Below are 14761 nucleotides of genomic sequence, written 5' to 3' on the forward strand. Positions count from 1 at the left end.
GGTTCAATTGCACAAATAAAAAGAATAGGGGATAAGGGACACCCCTGTTTAACGCCACAGTTTATTTTTACATTATCAGATAAAAAACCATTAATAGATATTTTGCTAAAACATGATTTGTAAAGAGATTTAATACGTTTGCTAAAAACATCCGGGCATCCCATTTTCTCTAAAACTGCAAATAAAAAATCATGGGCAACTCTATCGTACGCTTTTTCAAAATCCAAAGTAATTAGAGCAAGCTTTTGTTTTCTGTCTAAAACATCCCATAAAACATCCCTGATTAAAATCAATGAGTCGCTGATTCTCCGATTTGGCACTGCACACGTCTGATCCACTTCTATTACTGAGCCGATTACCTTTTTTAATCTATTTGCTAGTAACTTTGCATATACCTTACAGTCCGCATTTAAAAGGGTTATTGGTCTCTAATTTTTAATCAGTTCTTTATTTCCTTTCTTAAATAATAAAACAATAAGACCCTCCCACCACGACTCTGGGACACTAAAAGATGCTTCTGCTTCTAAAATTACTTCATAAAAATCCTCACCCATGATCTCCCATAAACACTTGTAAAATTCAACAGGTAGTCCATCTGCTCCCGGCGTTTTGTTATTTTGTAGCGTATTAATTGTATTAAAAACTTCCTCTTTAGTAAAATTCCCTATTAAAAAAGATTTATCTTCCGCATTAAAATTTTTTTCCAGTCCTTCTAAAAAATGTTTTTTTAGAGACACATCCGTGTTTTTAACAGAAAATAAATCATCATAAAATTCTTTTGCTTTCATCTTCTTCCCCTCCAAACTTGTTTCTCCTTCCAAAACCTTCATATAATCCTTCTTGTCACATATTTTTTTAAAAAAGAATTTTGTGCATTTTTCATCCTCGTCTAAAACTTTTACTCGGGAATTAAAAATAATTTCTTTACCTTTTTCTTTCAGGCAGTTTTGGATCTTTTCTTTTGTTGTTCGGATCGCCTCCTGCAGATCACATCCGTTATTTTCGAGGTGAAAAAAACATTGCAGTTTAGCATTAAGATCATTATAAAAAATACGTTTTGCAGCAGCTTTCTTCTTTCCTTCTTTAATAAAAAATATTTTTACCTCCTTCTTGACAAAATCCCACCAATTAAAAATAGATTTAAAAAACGTTTTTTTTAGCTTCAGTTTTTCATACAGCTTTTTAAAACCTTCCATAACCACCTCGTCTTGTAGTAGGGATACATTAAATTTCCAGTGTGACGGTCTTTTATCCACATCTGATTCTATTTTAAAACTACATTCTATTATTTTATGATCTGAAAAAGGTGTTGAATGCGTTTTAAAACCTGAGCATGTTAGGGCTTGAGATATAAAAATATAATCTATTCTGGATGAAACACCTCTCCCCACCCAAGTGACTTCATGCTCCTTTTTTTGTCCATCTAATGCCCATGTATCTTTAAGATTAAAAGCTGCTAAAATATTTCTAAGACATGAAGCTGACCCATCTTTTACATTTTTTAAATGACAATTAAAATCCCCACCTAAAACTAATGGATCTACTCCAGGTAAAAACAGCTGCAAAAGTTCAAACAAATGTAATCTCAAGGCTTTTTCTGCATTTGCATACACATTAAAACACCTCACTTTCTTCCCATTTTTCTGCACATCAATTCTTAAAATCCTCCCAGGGTATATCTCTTCATAATTTACAATCTCCCAATCTTTAGAGCATAAAAACCCCACACCATCACTTTTTGACTCGTTCCCACCAGAAAAGCATAAGTTACCCTTCCATATACCCTGTAAATATTCATAGCTTATTTTTTTTGTCAAATTACATTCTTGTAGAAAGATAAAATCAATATTTTCATTATTTAAAAAATCATATAAAGCAGTTCTCTTATATAGGTCGTTAAACCCCTGAACATTCAGGGACATTGAGCGGATCATCTTCTAACATTTAGTGCAGGGCTCTTCCCTCCGCCCTCATTCTCTACTGCCGGAGAAGATGGGTCTACCTCCAGATCTGATACATCCGAAGATGACACACTCCCCAGCAGACTTGTTGCTTCTAATGCCTTTACTTTCCCACCACATGGTATTCCTTCATTATCACTTCTATCCACACTTCTTTTTAGAGATTTTTCTGTGCAGTCCATTTGTACCTGCGCGCAAGGTAAGCTCTGCGACAGGGAATTAGTAGGAGTGGACTCCACTACTTCTGGAATATCACTTTCCCTTCCACAACTACTCCCTTTACTTAGTGGAGAAATTTCTTGCAACATTTGACTCTTCTCTTCTCTCTTCTGATCTTCTTTCTTCTGTTCTTCTATCTTCTTCTTTTCATTCTTATCTTCTTTCTTCTTATCTTCTTTCTTCTGCTCTTCTCTCTTTTTCCTTTCCATCTGTTTCTTTATCTCCATGGCCCTTTTTTCTATGTCCTCTATCCTCTTCTGTTTTTCCTCTTCCTTCTTTCTCTTCCTTTCTTCCAACTTCCTTTCCTCTTCTTCTTGTGATTTTTTAACCCGTTCCTCCTTCTTCTTCTCCTTCATTGCCCGTCCCTCCTCTTCCTCTTTTCTCTTTCTTTCTGTCTCCTCCTTCTCACTCCTTTCTTTCTCCTCTTCCCCTTTTTCCTCTTCAGCAGCAATGCCTGCTTCCACATCGTCTTTAGCTTCTTGTTGCTGTTCTTCAGGCGATGTGTCCATCTCCTCTACATCCTTTTTCTTATTTTTAGGGCACTCATCCATCTGGTGAGGAGTACCCATGCAACTAAAACACTTGTTACATTCTGCATCCAGATGTCCATATTTTTTACACACACGGCAGTAGTGTGGCATCCCTGGGAAGAATAAATAACCGCGGCTATGGTTGATATAAACCTGCGGCGGAGGTCTGGACACGCCCCCCTCCTCATTCGGGTTCTTCTTAAATGATACCACATACACACGTTTCCCGTTCCACACTCCAGACTGTGTTTCCCCGCGTCTCTTAGGGATGATTTTGTCACAATACATTGATAGGTAACTTTCAACCTCAGAGTCTGTAATAAATGGACTAAACAAATGAATCGTCAGTACTTTCATTGAAAACTGAAAAGAGGGGATTACTTTCACCCCCTCCAGCTCTACCTTCTCTTTATTTACTTCATAAAGAGCGTAGGCACTTTCACACTGCGAGGCTTTATTAAGCGTAACATCATAAAGTCCTCGAGAAAAAAAAGATTGAAAGCAAAAAAGATGCTCCTTGTCGATCTTCAAGAGCTTACAAATAACATTGAAAATAAATTGAGAATCTTTCACCTGCCGGTGGTCAGGAGCAACCACGAACCTGATGGTGTCCTTCAGCGGATGCTCCTCCGAGAAATAATCATTCGGGTTGCTTGCTTGATTCTCCTTCCTTCCTCCAGGGTTTCTCCTTGTCTCCATGATTTTCCTCTTCTTTTCCAGATACCAAGGAAAATATCACACACGGATCGCAGCCTCCACGAAGTTCGTCCTCCCTCCAACACACCGTCCTCCGTAAAGAAAAGGCACTGCAGCTTTAGCACCGATTCCCAAAAGCAGCACTGGATATCTCCAAAGGCCAAGAATCGGTTCTGCCACCACAGTAACCTTCAGCCCAATGTCACAACCCACTACAGATCGTGCCAAAAGGCCGAGAAGCGATAACCAGAATTGGTTTCAAACTACGGAGCCACCCAAGGATCCTGAAAAGTCCATTTGTGGAGATGAGCTCCTGGACTCCCGTTAAGAAGACATGTTGTCAACCTCTAGATCCCTTACATGCCTGCACTTTTCGGCTTGCTGCTGCTGCAATCCACGCGTTTTAGATCTGCATAACTCCACCTCTTTAAACACAGCACCTTCACCCCCTGCTGTTCCCACCCGCCTCAACACCGTTGGAAGGGAGGAGAACCAATTAAGGCGGGGGGTGGGGTGGAACGAGCAGCTGTCTACCCTTAGCAGGAGGGCTCCTGATTACATACCTCTCCTGCTGCTGCTGCTGCTGGCTGTCCAGCAGCAGACTGAAGGTGGCTGCTGCTGTGCACAGGTATATAAAGGCTCAGAGCCTATTATGACACGCGCAGCCAGCGTTCCATTGCCACATTCCATCTACTGCAGGCAGGATACCTGGCTGGCTGAATGTCGCTGAGAAGCTCACAGAGACCGCCATAAGCAACAGTTTAACAGAATGCCACAGACTAAACAACCAAACTTTTTGGGTTGGGTTCTCTTTTATAGTCTGCAGGCATTAAATGAAAGAAGTCAGTGTTCCAGCAGAAGGAGACAACGTTTCAGAAAAGGCATTGTAGCAAACCAAAAAAGAAATTTTAAGCGCAGCAGAGTAACCAGCGCACATACCTGTTAGCTCAGGTGAGTTTAAAAGGCTGCTGTTGATAACAAGGGCATTTGCTAAATAGATGGTGTGTGTGCAACAATATACTGAAAGGTCAATTATATTGTGCAGCTTATCTCACCACCTGTAGTTATTTAGGTGAAAGCTCCAAAATGCTTGCCTAATATGTCTGTTTATCCAAAAGGAAGTAAAAAGGGAGAGCTAGAAAGATAGCATTGCATCACATTACATGGCAATGCAATGCACAGTTGCTGAAGTTGAACCAAAATGAGCTTGTAATCTGGCTTCTGCAACTTTGAACATGAAAAATCCAATGAGGAGAAGAAAAGCAAAGCCAAAGAGTCCATCCCAAAATCCGACAAACAAGCAAAATGAACAAAAAACATTGAATTCAATTCTTTCTGATTTTAGAAACTGCATTAAAGAAGGGGTGCACCGGTCCTGGAGATACTGCAATACCAGGTCAATGCGTGGAGTGGACAGAGCAAGCTCTTTTTCCATCTCCCTGTTCTAAAAATCCATTTAATATATGGTCCCCAGATAGGGGACGTATCAGATATTAAACTGATAAGAACAGATACTACACTTGATCTTAGCCAAAAGGCCGAGAAGCGATAACCAGAATTGGTTTCAAACTACGGAGCCACCCAAGGATCCTGAAAAGTCCATTTGTGGAGATGAGCTCCTGGACTCCCGTTAAGAAGACATGTTGTCAACCTCTAGATCCCTTACATGCCTGCACTTTTCGGCTTGCTGCTGCTGCAATCCACGCGTTTTAGATCTGCATAACTCCACCTCTTTAAACACAGCACCTTCACCCCCTGCTGTTCCCACCCGCCTCAACACCGTTGGAAGGGAGGAGAACCAATTAAGGCGGGGGGTGGGGTGGAACGAGCAGCTGTCTACCCTTAGCAGGAGGGCTCCTGATTACATACCTCTCCTGCTGCTGCTGCTGGCTGTCCAGCAGCAGACTGAAGGTGGCTGCTGCTGTGCACAGGTATATAAAGGCTCAGAGCCTATTATGACACGCGCAGCCAGCGTTCCATTGCCACATTCCATCTACTGCAGGCAGGATACCTGGCTGGCTGAATGTCGCTGAGAAGCTCACAGAGACCGCCATAAGCAACAGTTTAACAGAATGCCACAGACTAATCAACCAAACTTTTTGGGTTGGGTTCTCTTTTATAGTCTGCAGGCATTAAATGAAAGAAGTCAGTGTTCCAGCAGAAGGAGACAACGTTTCAGAAAAGGCATTGTAGCAAACCAAAAAAGAAATTTTAAGCGCAGCAGAGTAACCAGCGCACATACCTGTTAGCTCAGGTGAGTTTAAAAGGCTGCTGTTGATAACAAGGGCATTTGCTAAATAGATGGTGTGTGTGCAACAATATACTGAAAGGTCAATTATATTGTGCAGCTTATCTCACCACCTGTAGTTATTTAGGTGAAAGCTCCAAAATGCTTGCCTAATATGTCTGTTTATCCAAAAGGAAGTAAAAAGGGAGAGCTAGAAAGATAGCATTGCATCACATTACATGGCAATGCAATGCACAGTTGCTGAAGTTGAACCAAAATGAGCTTGTAATCTGGCTTCTGCAACTTTGAACATGAAAAATCCAATGAGGAGAAGAAAAGCAAAGCCAAAGAGTCCATCCCAAAATCCGACAAACAAGCAAAATGAACAAAAAACATTGAATTCAATTCTTTCTGATTTTAGAAACTGCATTAAAGAAGGGGTGCACCGGTCCTGGAGATACTGCAATACCAGGTCAATGCGTGGAGTGGACAGAGCAAGCTCTTTTTCCATCTCCCTGTTCTAAAAATCCATTTAATATATGGTCCCCAGATAGGGGACGTATCAGATATTAAACTGATAAGAACAGATACTACACTTGATCTTAGCCAAAAGGCCGAGAAGCGATAACCAGAATTGGTTTCAAACTACGGAGCCACCCAAGGATCCTGAAAAGTCCATTTGTGGAGATGAGCTCCTGGACTCCCGTTAAGAAGACATGTTGTCAACCTCTAGATCCCTTACATGCCTGCACTTTTCGGCTTGCTGCTGCTGCAATCCACGCGTTTTAGATCTGCATAACTCCACCTCTTTAAACACAGCACCTTCACCCCCTGCTGTTCCCACCCGCCTCAACACCATTGGAAGGGAGGAGAACCAATTAAGGCGGGGGGTGGGGTGGAACGAGCAGCTGTCTACCCTTAGCAGGAGGGCTCCTGATTACATACCTCTCCTGCTGCTGCTGCTGCTGGCTGTCCAGCAGCAGACTGAAGGTGGCTGCTGCTGTGCACAGGTATATAAAGGCTCAGAGCCTATTATGACACGCGCAGCCAGCGTTCCATTGCCACATTCCATCTACTGCAGGCAGGATACCTGGCTGGCTGAATGTCGCTGAGAAGCTCACAGAGACCGCCATAAGCAACAGTTTAACAGAATGCCACAGACTAATCAACCAAACTTTTTGGGTTGGGTTCTCTTTTATAGTCTGCAGGCATTAAATGAAAGAAGTCAGTGTTCCAGCAGAAGGAGACAACGTTTCAGAAAAGGCATTGTAGCAAACCAAAAAAGAAATTTTAAGCGCAGCAGAGTAACCAGCGCACATACCTGTTAGCTCAGGTGAGTTTAAAAGGCTGCTGTTGATAACAAGGGCATTTGCTAAATAGATGGTGTGTGTGCAACAATATACTGAAAGGTCAATTATATTGTGCAGCTTATCTCACCACCTGTAGTTATTTAGGTGAAAGCTCCAAAATGCTTGCCTAATATGTCTGTTTATCCAAAAGGAAGTAAAAAGGGAGAGCTAGAAAGATAGCATTGCATCACATTACATGGCAATGCAATGCACAGTTGCTGAAGTTGAACCAAAATGAGCTTGTAATCTGGCTTCTGCAACTTTGAACATGAAAAATCCAATGAGGAGAAGAAAAGCAAAGCCAAAGAGTCCATCCCAAAATCCGACAAACAAGCAAAATGAACAAAAAACATTGAATTCAATTCTTTCTGATTTTAGAAACTGCATTAAAGAAGGGGTGCACCGGTCCTGGAGATACTGCAATACCAGGTCAATGCGTGGAGTGGACAGAGCAAGCTCTTTTTCCATCTCCCTGTTCTAAAAATCCATTTAATATATGGTCCCCAGATAGGGGACGTATCAGATATTAAACTGATAAGAACAGATACTACACTTGATCTTAGCCAAAAGGCCGAGAAGCGATAACCAGAATTGGTTTCAAACTACGGAGCCACCCAAGGATCCTGAAAAGTCCATTTGTGGAGATGAGCTCCTGGACTCCCGTTAAGAAGACATGTTGTCAACCTCTAGATCCCTTACATGCCTGCACTTTTCGGCTTGCTGCTGCTGCAATCCACGCGTTTTAGATCTGCATAACTCCACCTCTTTAAACACAGCACCTTCACCCCCTGCTGTTCCCACCCGCCTCAACACCGTTGGAAGGGAGGAGAACCAATTAAGGCGGGGGGTGGGGTGGAACGAGCAGCTGTCTACCCTTAGCAGGAGGGCTCCTGATTACATACCTCTCCTGCTGCTGCTGGCTGTCCAGCAGCAGACTGAAGGTGGCTGCTGCTGTGCACAGGTATATAAAGGCTCAGAGCCTATTATGACACGCGCAGCCAGCGTTCCATTGCCACATTCCATCTACTGCAGGCAGGATACCTGGCTGGCTGAATGTCGCTGAGAAGCTCACAGAGACCGCCATAAGCAACAGTTTAACAGAATGCCACAGACTAATCAACCAAACTTTTTGGGTTGGGTTCTCTTTTATAGTCTGCAGGCATTAAATGAAAGAAGTCAGTGTTCCAGCAGAAGGAGACAACGTTTCAGAAAAGGCATTGTAGCAAACCAAAAAAGAAATTTTAAGCGCAGCAGAGTAACCAGCGCACATACCTGTTAGCTCAGGTGAGTTTAAAAGGCTGCTGTTGATAACAAGGGCATTTGCTAAATAGATGGTGTGTGTGCAACAATATACTGAAAGGTCAATTATATTGTGCAGCTTATCTCACCACCTGTAGTTATTTAGGTGAAAGCTCCAAAATGCTTGCCTAATATGTCTGTTTATCCAAAAGGAAGTAAAAAGGGAGAGCTAGAAAGATAGCATTGCATCACATTACATGGCAATGCAATGCACAGTTGCTGAAGTTGAACCAAAATGAGCTTGTAATCTGGCTTCTGCAACTTTGAACATGAAAAATCCAATGAGGAGAAGAAAAGCAAAGCCAAAGAGTCCATCCCAAAATCCGACAAACAAGCAAAATGAACAAAAAACATTGAATTCAATTCTTTCTGATTTTAGAAACTGCATTAAAGAAGGGGTGCACCGGTCCTGGAGATACTGCAATACCAGGTCAATGCGTGGAGTGGACAGAGCAAGCTCTTTTTCCATCTCCCTGTTCTAAAAATCCATTTAATATATGGTCCCCAGATAGGGGACGTATCAGATATTAAACTGATAAGAACAGATACTACACTTGATCTTAGCCAAAAGGCCGAGAAGCGATAACCAGAATTGGTTTCAAACTACGGAGCCACCCAAGGATCCTGAAAAGTCCATTTGTGGAGATGAGCTCCTGGACTCCCGTTAAGAAGACATGTTGTCAACCTCTAGATCCCTTACATGCCTGCACTTTTCGGCTTGCTGCTGCTGCAATCCACGCGTTTTAGATCTGCATAACTCCACCTCTTTAAACACAGCACCTTCACCCCCTGCTGTTCCCACCCGCCTCAACACCGTTGGAAGGGAGGAGAACCAATTAAGGCGGGGGGTGGGGTGGAACGAGCAGCTGTCTACCCTTAGCAGGAGGGCTCCTGATTACATACCTCTCCTGCTGCTGCTGCTGCTGGCTGTCCAGCAGCAGACTGAAGGTGGCTGCTGCTGTGCACAGGTATATAAAGGCTCAGAGCCTATTATGACACGCGCAGCCAGCGTTCCATTGCCACATTCCATCTACTGCAGGCAGGATACCTGGCTGGCTGAATGTCGCTGAGAAGCTCACAGAGACCGCCATAAGCAACAGTTTAACAGAATGCCACAGACTAATCAACCAAACTTTTTGGGTTGGGTTCTCTTTTATAGTCTGCAGGCATTAAATGAAAGAAGTCAGTGTTCCAGCAGAAGGAGACAACGTTTCAGAAAAGGCATTGTAGCAAACCAAAAAAGAAATTTTAAGCGCAGCAGAGTAACCAGCGCACATACCTGTTAGCTCAGGTGAGTTTAAAAGGCTGCTGTTGATAACAAGGGCATTTGCTAAATAGATGGTGTGTGTGCAACAATATACTGAAAGGTCAATTATATTGTGCAGCTTATCTCACCACCTGTAGTTATTTAGGTGAAAGCTCCAAAATGCTTGCCTAATATGTCTGTTTATCCAAAAGGAAGTAAAAAGGGAGAGCTAGAAAGATAGCATTGCATCACATTACATGGCAATGCAATGCACAGTTGCTGAAGTTGAACCAAAATGAGCTTGTAATCTGGCTTCTGCAACTTTGAACATGAAAAATCCAATGAGGAGAAGAAAAGCAAAGCCAAAGAGTCCATCCCAAAATCCGACAAACAAGCAAAATGAACAAAAAACATTGAATTCAATTCTTTCTGATTTTAGAAACTGCATTAAAGAAGGGGTGCACCGGTCCTGGAGATACTGCAATACCAGGTCAATGCGTGGAGTGGACAGAGCAAGCTCTTTTTCCATCTCCCTGTTCTAAAAATCCATTTAATATATGGTCCCCAGATAGGGGACGTATCAGATATTAAACTGATAAGAACAGATACTACACTTGATCTTAGCCAAAAGGCCGAGAAGCGATAACCAGAATTGGTTTCAAACTACGGAGCCACCCAAGGATCCTGAAAAGTCCATTTGTGGAGATGAGCTCCTGGACTCCCGTTAAGAAGACATGTTGTCAACCTCTAGATCCCTTACATGCCTGCACTTTTCGGCTTGCTGCTGCTGCAATCCACGCGTTTTAGATCTGCATAACTCCACCTCTTTAAACACAGCACCTTCACCCCCTGCTGTTCCCACCCGCCTCAACACCGTTGGAAGGGAGGAGAACCAATTAAGGCGGGGGGTGGGGTGGAACGAGCAGCTGTCTACCCTTAGCAGGAGGGCTCCTGATTACATACCTCTCCTGCTGCTGCTGCTGCTGGCTGTCCAGCAGCAGACTGAAGGTGGCTGCTGCTGTGCACAGGTATATAAAGGCTCAGAGCCTATTATGACACGCGCAGCCAGCGTTCCATTGCCACATTCCATCTACTGCAGGCAGGATACCTGGCTGGCTGAATGTCGCTGAGAAGCTCACAGAGACCGCCATAAGCAACAGTTTAACAGAATGCCACAGACTAATCAACCAAACTTTTTGGGTTGGGTTCTCTTTTATAGTCTGCAGGCATTAAATGAAAGAAGTCAGTGTTCCAGCAGAAGGAGACAACGTTTCAGAAAAGGCATTGTAGCAAACCAAAAAAGAAATTTTAAGCGCAGCAGAGTAACCAGCGCACATACCTGTTAGCTCAGGTGAGTTTAAAAGGCTGCTGTTGATAACAAGGGCATTTGCTAAATAGATGGTGTGTGTGCAACAATATACTGAAAGGTCAATTATATTGTGCAGCTTATCTCACCACCTGTAGTTATTTAGGTGAAAGCTCCAAAATGCTTGCCTAATATGTCTGTTTATCCAAAAGGAAGTAAAAAGGGAGAGCTAGAAAGATAGCATTGCATCACATTACATGGCAATGCAATGCACAGTTGCTGAAGTTGAACCAAAATGAGCTTGTAATCTGGCTTCTGCAACTTTGAACATGAAAAATCCAATGAGGAGAAGAAAAGCAAAGCCAAAGAGTCCATCCCAAAATCCGACAAACAAGCAAAATGAACAAAAAACATTGAATTCAATTCTTTCTGATTTTAGAAACTGCATTAAAGAAGGGGTGCACCGGTCCTGGAGATACTGCAATACCAGGTCAATGCGTGGAGTGGACAGAGCAAGCTCTTTTTCCATCTCCCTGTTCTAAAAATCCATTTAATATATGGTCCCCAGATAGGGGACGTATCAGATATTAAACTGATAAGAACAGATACTACACTTGATCTTAGCCAAAAGGCCGAGAAGCGATAACCAGAATTGGTTTCAAACTACGGAGCCACCCAAGGATCCTGAAAAGTCCATTTGTGGAGATGAGCTCCTGGACTCCCGTTAAGAAGACATGTTGTCAACCTCTAGATCCCTTACATGCCTGCACTTTTCGGCTTGCTGCTGCTGCAATCCACGCGTTTTAGATCTGCATAACTCCACCTCTTTAAACACAGCACCTTCACCCCCTGCTGTTCCCACCCGCCTCAACACCGTTGGAAGGGAGGAGAACCAATTAAGGCGGGGGGTGGGGTGGAACGAGCAGCTGTCTACCCTTAGCAGGAGGGCTCCTGATTACATACCTCTCCTGCTGCTGCTGCTGCTGGCTGTCCAGCAGCAGACTGAAGGTGGCTGCTGCTGTGCACAGGTATATAAAGGCTCAGAGCCTATTATGACACGCGCAGCCAGCGTTCCATTGCCACATTCCATCTACTGCAGGCAGGATACCTGGCTGGCTGAATGTCGCTGAGAAGCTCACAGAGACCGCCATAAGCAACAGTTTAACAGAATGCCACAGACTAATCAACCAAACTTTTTGGGTTGGGTTCTCTTTTATAGTCTGCAGGCATTAAATGAAAGAAGTCAGTGTTCCAGCAGAAGGAGACAACGTTTCAGAAAAGGCATTGTAGCAAACCAAAAAAGAAATTTTAAGCGCAGCAGAGTAACCAGCGCACATACCTGTTAGCTCAGGTGAGTTTAAAAGGCTGCTGTTGATAACAAGGGCATTTGCTAAATAGATGGTGTGTGTGCAACAATATACTGAAAGGTCAATTATATTGTGCAGCTTATCTCACCACCTGTAGTTATTTAGGTGAAAGCTCCAAAATGCTTGCCTAATATGTCTGTTTATCCAAAAGGAAGTAAAAAGGGAGAGCTAGAAAGATAGCATTGCATCACATTACATGGCAATGCAATGCACAGTTGCTGAAGTTGAACCAAAATGAGCTTGTAATCTGGCTTCTGCAACTTTGAACATGAAAAATCCAATGAGGAGAAGAAAAGCAAAGCCAAAGAGTCCATCCCAAAATCCGACAAACAAGCAAAATGAACAAAAAACATTGAATTCAATTCTTTCTGATTTTAGAAACTGCATTAAAGAAGGGGTGCACCGGTCCTGGAGATACTGCAATACCAGGTCAATGCGTGGAGTGGACAGAGCAAGCTCTTTTTCCATCTCCCTGTTCTAAAAATCCATTTAATATATGGTCCCCAGATAGGGGACGTATCAGATATTAAACTGATAAGAACAGATACTACACTTGATCTTAGCCAAAAGGCCGAGAAGCGATAACCAGAATTGGTTTCAAACTACGGAGCCACCCAAGGATCCTGAAAAGTCCATTTGTGGAGATGAGCTCCTGGACTCCCGTTAAGAAGACATGTTGTCAACCTCTAGATCCCTTACATGCCTGCACTTTTCGGCTTGCTGCTGCTGCAATCCACGCGTTTTAGATCTGCATAACTCCACCTCTTTAAACACAGCACCTTCACCCCCTGCTGTTCCCACCCGCCTCAACACCGTTGGAAGGGAGGAGAACCAATTAAGGCGGGGGGTGGGGTGGAACGAGCAGCTGTCTACCCTTAGCAGGAGGGCTCCTGATTACATACCTCTCCTGCTGCTGCTGCTGGCTGTCCAGCAGCAGACTGAAGGTGGCTGCTGCTGTGCACAGGTATATAAAGGCTCAGAGCCTATTATGACACGCGCAGCCAGCGTTCCATTGCCACATTCCATCTACTGCAGGCAGGATACCTGGCTGGCTGAATGTCGCTGAGAAGCTCACAGAGACCGCCATAAGCAACAGTTTAACAGAATGCCACAGACTAATCAACCAAACTTTTTGGGTTGGGTTCTCTTTTATAGTCTGCAGGCATTAAATGAAAGAAGTCAGTGTTCCAGCAGAAGGAGACAACGTTTCAGAAAAGGCATTGTAGCAAACCAAAAAAGAAATTTTAAGCGCAGCAGAGTAACCAGCGCACATACCTGTTAGCTCAGGTGAGTTTAAAAGGCTGCTGTTGATAACAAGGGCATTTGCTAAATAGATGGTGTGTGTGCAACAATATACTGAAAGGTCAATTATATTGTGCAGCTTATCTCACCACCTGTAGTTATTTAGGTGAAAGCTCCAAAATGCTTGCCTAATATGTCTGTTTATCCAAAAGGAAGTAAAAAGGGAGAGCTAGAAAGATAGCATTGCATCACATTACATGGCAATGCAATGCACAGTTGCTGAAGTTGAACCAAAATGAGCTTGTAATCTGGCTTCTGCAACTTTGAACATGAAAAATCCAATGAGGAGAAGAAAAGCAAAGCCAAAGAGTCCATCCCAAAATCCGACAAACAAGCAAAATGAACAAAAAACATTGAATTCAATTCTTTCTGATTTTAGAAACTGCATTAAAGAAGGGGTGCACCGGTCCTGGAGATACTGCAATACCAGGTCAATGCGTGGAGTGGACAGAGCAAGCTCTTTTTCCATCTCCCTGTTCTAAAAATCCATTTAATATATGGTCCCCAGATAGGGGACGTATCAGATATTAAACTGATAAGAACAGATACTACACTTGATCTTAGCCAAAAGGCCGAGAAGCGATAACCAGAATTGGTTTCAAACTACGGAGCCACCCAAGGATCCTGAAAAGTCCATTTGTGGAGATGAGCTCCTGGACTCCCGTTAAGAAGACATGTTGTCAACCTCTAGATCCCTTACATGCCTGCACTTTTCGGCTTGCTGCTGCTGCAATCCACGCGTTTTAGATCTGCATAACTCCACCTCTTTAAACACAGCACCTTCACCCCCTGCTGTTCCCACCCGCCTCAACACCGTTGGAAGGGAGGAGAACCAATTAAGGCGGGGGGTGGGGTGGAACGAGCAGCTGTCTACCCTTAGCAGGAGGGCTCCTGATTACATACCTCTCCTGCTGCTGCTGCTGGCTGTCCAGCAGCAGACTGAAGGTGGCTGCTGCTGTGCACAGGTATATAAAGGCTCAGAGCCTATTATGACACGCGCAGCCAGCGTTCCATTGCCACATTCCATCTACTGCAGGCAGGATACCTGGCTGGCTGAATGTCGCTGAGAAGCTCACAGAGACCGCCATAAGCAACAGTTTAACAGAATGCCACAGACTAATCAACCAAACTTTTTGGGTTGGGTTCTCTTTTATAGTCTGCAGGCATTAAATGAAAGAAGTCAGTGTTCCAGCAGAAGGAGACAACGTTTCAGAAAAGGCATTGTAGCAAACCAAAAAAGAAATTTTAAGCGCAGCAGA

At 43.4% G+C, this 14761-nt stretch overlaps 8 non-coding genes across 8 annotated transcripts; all 8 read right to left on the reverse strand.

Annotated features, from left to right (window-relative positions):
- Window positions 1–4765: 4765 nt before the first annotated feature.
- Window positions 4766–4956, reverse strand: LOC141238522 (U2 spliceosomal RNA). Its single transcript, XR_012304000.1, has one exon. It is a non-coding gene; the product is annotated as a U2 spliceosomal RNA (small nuclear RNA).
- Window positions 4957–6068: 1112 nt separating this feature from the next.
- Window positions 6069–6259, reverse strand: LOC141238533 (U2 spliceosomal RNA). The gene has a single exon (XR_012304011.1). It is a non-coding gene; the product is annotated as a U2 spliceosomal RNA (small nuclear RNA).
- A 1115-nt stretch (window positions 6260–7374) lies between these two features.
- LOC141238538 (U2 spliceosomal RNA) lies at window positions 7375–7565 on the reverse strand. Its single transcript, XR_012304013.1, has one exon. It is a non-coding gene; the product is annotated as a U2 spliceosomal RNA (small nuclear RNA).
- A 1109-nt stretch (window positions 7566–8674) lies between these two features.
- On the reverse strand, window positions 8675–8865 carry LOC141238539 (U2 spliceosomal RNA). Its single transcript, XR_012304014.1, has one exon. It is a non-coding gene; the product is annotated as a U2 spliceosomal RNA (small nuclear RNA).
- Window positions 8866–9980: 1115 nt separating this feature from the next.
- Window positions 9981–10171, reverse strand: LOC141238512 (U2 spliceosomal RNA). The gene has a single exon (XR_012303990.1). It is a non-coding gene; the product is annotated as a U2 spliceosomal RNA (small nuclear RNA).
- Window positions 10172–11286: 1115 nt separating this feature from the next.
- On the reverse strand, window positions 11287–11477 carry LOC141238513 (U2 spliceosomal RNA). Its single transcript, XR_012303991.1, has one exon. It is a non-coding gene; the product is annotated as a U2 spliceosomal RNA (small nuclear RNA).
- Window positions 11478–12592: 1115 nt separating this feature from the next.
- Window positions 12593–12783, reverse strand: LOC141238514 (U2 spliceosomal RNA). Its single transcript, XR_012303992.1, has one exon. It is a non-coding gene; the product is annotated as a U2 spliceosomal RNA (small nuclear RNA).
- A 1112-nt stretch (window positions 12784–13895) lies between these two features.
- LOC141238515 (U2 spliceosomal RNA) lies at window positions 13896–14086 on the reverse strand. Its single transcript, XR_012303993.1, has one exon. It is a non-coding gene; the product is annotated as a U2 spliceosomal RNA (small nuclear RNA).
- Window positions 14087–14761: the final 675 nt, after the last annotated feature.

Source organism: Phyllobates terribilis, unplaced genomic scaffold (assembly GCF_046119375.1).
Source record: "Phyllobates terribilis strain yellow unplaced genomic scaffold, ASM4611937v1 Scaffold_746__1_contigs__length_727209, whole genome shotgun sequence".
Taxonomy (NCBI): Eukaryota; Metazoa; Chordata; class Amphibia; order Anura; family Dendrobatidae; genus Phyllobates; species Phyllobates terribilis.